The sequence below is a fragment of the Homarus americanus genome, unplaced genomic scaffold (assembly GCF_018991925.1).
Source record: "Homarus americanus isolate GMGI-L3 unplaced genomic scaffold, GMGI_Hamer_2.0 scaffold25240, whole genome shotgun sequence".
NCBI classification, from domain to species: domain Eukaryota; kingdom Metazoa; phylum Arthropoda; class Malacostraca; order Decapoda; family Nephropidae; genus Homarus; species Homarus americanus.
The window spans coordinates 11,105-15,404 of record NW_024729698.1 but is presented as its reverse complement, the minus strand read 5'-3'; positions in this window follow the sequence as shown (position 1 = coordinate 15,404).

Below are 4,300 nucleotides of genomic sequence, written 5' to 3'. Positions count from 1 at the left end.
CAGGTTCAGGTCACCACCATTTTGCACCCTAAAACGAAACCAACCTCCCCGGAAGCTTAACTGACAACCGCTTTGATTGGTCGACAGCCATTTCATCTGAGGAAAAGAAATTCGTGATACATAACAGGTGTTATATGACAGGTGATACATGACAGATGACACATGACAGATGACACATCGCAGGTTTTATATGACAGGTGATACATGACACATGGCAGATGACACATGGCAGGTGTTATATGACAGGTGATACAGGGCAGGTATTATAAGACAGTATTACATGACAGGTGTTATATGACAGTGTTACATGATGGGTGTTATTTAACAGTGTTACATGATGGATTTTATTTGACAGGTGTTACATGACAGGTGTTATATGACAGTGTTGCATGATGGGTGTTATTTGACAGTGTTACATGATGGACGTTATTTGACAGGTGTTACATGACATGTGTTTCATGGTGGGTATTATTTGACATTTGTTGTATGAAAGGTGTTACATAACGGGCGTTACATGACAGATGTTATATAACAGGTGTTGCCCCCGGTTGGCTATTGGCGAGAAATAAGTTGTCATTTCGCACTTAGAGACTGTTTTCAAAATCCACCCAATTCATAATTACTTAACTTGAACAGTGTGTAGTTTATTGTGTGTAGTTTATGGTGAAGAGTAGAGTTTTCTGACGGACACCAAAAAATTCGATTAGGGCGACCGAACTGTGAGCCGCTTACCTTATACTGTGTAAGTGTGTGTGTGTGTGTGTGTGTGTGTGTGCGTTTTAGTTTCTACATACTGCCATGTTGAAATTTATATTTTTTTAACTGATTACAAACATTAAGTCAAACACGAGCGTAAGTGTCCACCAAATTCCCTCGTTCAACATGAGAGGACCACCGCACTGAAAGAAATATCGGCAAGAACCAATTACAACGCGACGAGTGAGGCCATCCGAGTTTTAATTGGACCGCTGCTGTGAAATATTGGACCGTCGGACGGGTAGGGGGAGCCTCCTCCCCCCCCTGGCCTTGGTGAGAGGGATGGGGAGTGTCCTGTCTGGATAGGATGGGGTAAGGATATAGGAAAGGGAAAATTGCCCGCCTAGATGGAAGGGGAAAGGAATAGAGAGGAGAAGCAGAGAAAGGAGGAAATAAGCTAAACTACCTGGGAAACTTGAGGGAAATTACCCAGCCTGAGGAAGATGGCAGGAGTGAAGCAATTATGAGGGATGGGGAAGTCCCTAGTTAGGAGGAAGAGGTGTTGGGGAAATTTACCGATTTTGTTATGAGTACTCAGGGAGATAAACAATCTATCTGTCTATCTATCTTCCTGTGTGTTCGTCAGTCTGAACGTCCGTCCATCCTTTCTCTCACCATATTTCACTTTTTTATTTTCACTCAAAATAAAAAATCATACAAACTTTCTTCCAGAGTAATGAAAGCGGAATTCGGGGCTTCAGGGCGCGTCATTTGTGGTTTACCGGTCCAAGGAGGCCCGTCACCACTGAGGGACCTGAGGCTTTCCTAGGGGCGATTCCTTAGCCTCACTTTAGACCCCTTCTCCGCCGAACCTTGCCCTATATCTACCCTGACGTACGTGTGTGTGTGTGTGTGTGTGTGTGTGTGTGTGTGTGTGTTATTTCTCTCAGGATGTAAGGCACGGTATCACCTCATGTTGTCGCTGTGTTGGTGTTATAAAAACATAGGCAAAAAATATATGACAACTTCACTAAAATCCCTTCAAATGGATAATGTAACCAGGTGGTGTGACCTCTTTTATTTGACCTAAGACTTATGATGAGTGACCTGAGATTTATGGCATGACTTGTGACCTGAAACGCATGACATTTGACCTGGAAGACGACCTGCGACTCGGGATTTATGGACAATTGACCCAGAACCCGTGATCTGGTAGGATTTAATGCCATTTGAACTTTGACCTTTATGCTCGTCAAGCGTCTCATCATCCTAATTTTCATATTTATTTTTTCACTTCTACATGCATATTCCTCTACCTATCATTCCCCCCTCTCTTACCCCCCCATCTCATTCCCTTATCTTCTTTCTCTCCTCATTCCCCTACCTTCTCTCCCTTCCTCTCATTCCTTTACCTGCCTCCCCTCTCATAACCTTACTCCCCTCCCTCTAAATATGACAAATTTTGTGACAAGAGGTACCGGTATGGCTAGCATCAGGACAGAACTAGACAATGTGATATAGTTGTGGCCAGAATTAGGCTAGGATACAGACACATCTGGCAAGTTAGGAACGCTGTACCCATACCGGAACACTCAGCATGTAAGCTTTGTGATAAACCTTTAAAGCATACACTCGAACACTATATTATTGAATATGACACTGTCAAAGACTTCATGCCACCTGGCTTATTGTATCATGAACTTTGTAATTACTATATTGAATCAGGGGTACTTGAGGACATTCTTGCTGTTTATCCCAAATTTGCTAGCCCACACTGATTAGTCTTCAATTAGAATATGACGTCCAATGTATATGAACCACTGTCCTGCATGGCAGTAAAAATGACATCACCCACATGACTCTGACCTATATATACTGTTAATGAATATGATGTATTTCTTTGTGTATGAACCTCTGTCCTGCGTGGCAGTGAGAAGTGATACCACCCTCAGCGTCAAGATCTGACTGAATTACTCAGAATAGGTAAACTGTACTCCAAGCTTTGTCAATAAATTTTTTAAACTTAAACTAAAATCCCTCCCTCCCTCTCTTTCATTTCCTTATCTTTCCTCTTTTCCTCCCTCCTCTCATTCCCTTTCCTTCCCTCCCTCTCATTTCCTTACCTTCCCTCCCTTTCATCCCTTCACCCTCCCTCCTTCCCTCCCAACGTACCTGACCCCAGTTCGCTTGACCCGCCCTTGAGTCCAGACAATAATACCAGGGTGGGGATTTACCTCATCTGGTTGGGATAATCTGGCGAAAGATTTGTCAACAACGAACCAGAGGGAGAGCTTTACCCTTGTGGTACATTTTGCTGGAGTTATTATTATTATTATTATTATTATTATTATTCTTTAACATCGAGTCTTCGTGGGTCACCTGAAGATTAGACACCCTAGCTTATTTTTCCTGATTATTAAACACCTTAGCCTAACCTAACCTATCCTATCCTAATTGAACGTAACTTAACCTAATCTAATCTATCCTAATTTAATTTAATCTAACCTAACCTAACCTAAGATAAATAAACTGGGGTGTCTAATCTTAACGACATATAAATAAGTAAATAAATAAATAAATAAACAGGTAAATTTGCATATAAACAAGATAAAATACAGCAAAAGTCAACAAACAAACAAAGCACTAGAGTACGGCAGGAGGAGCACTCTACATCACTCACTCAGGGCCAGATACAAGACCCCCAAATTTAAATATTACCTCCACTGACCCATAAACAACAACACCCTCACCCCTCCCCCCATCCACCCTAACCCTTCCCCCCTCCCTCACCCTCTCCCTCCACCCTTCCTCACCCTCTCCCTCCACCCTTCTTCACCCCTCTAGTGGTGAGTGGCTGTAGGGGGAACCTTGTAGAATGTAGAGTCTGGCTATACGTAACGAGTGAGGAGTAAATGAATTGTGAATAATAGAATAGTAATATAATGGTAATAATAGCAAGACGATAAAAAGCAAGCGATACAGGTGGAAAAAGCGATAAATTATTAGAGTCGGGAAAGAATAATAATAATAATAATAATAATAATAATAATAATAATAATAATAATAAAGAAGAAGATTATTCAGTATTATTAGTAATGTAAATATTACTTATTTTGAAAGACTGTAAAATAATTTGACAAACAGTGTGTTTATTGTTCTTTCCCACAACGTATCGTTCAACAACAGAAAAGAGATAAGCGTAAAGTTGTGTTTACAGCTTTATGTGTCAGTGACCTTAGCCATGGGTAAACTTATTAATGACTCATACGAGGTAATATGAATAATACGAAGCATTAGGAATATGTACTAACTAGCGTGAAGTTTGTATAGTTATTATTGTGAAGAAGTTTCATGACATTTTTGACGTTATTCAGAGCTTTGTGTTTTTACCAATATATCTTCTTCATTTCTTCTGGTTCCCTATCCCCCTTCTCCACTCTCAGACATTAGCGGTCGACATCTTGAATTGAACTTTGTTATATTCGTATTCAAAATAATTGTATATAATTCTTCAAGTTTGTCAATATTGACTTAATGTTCACCGATGTAGAAATATTAACAATGACTACACTGTATTAGAGTTATAGAATCACGCGAAGATTAG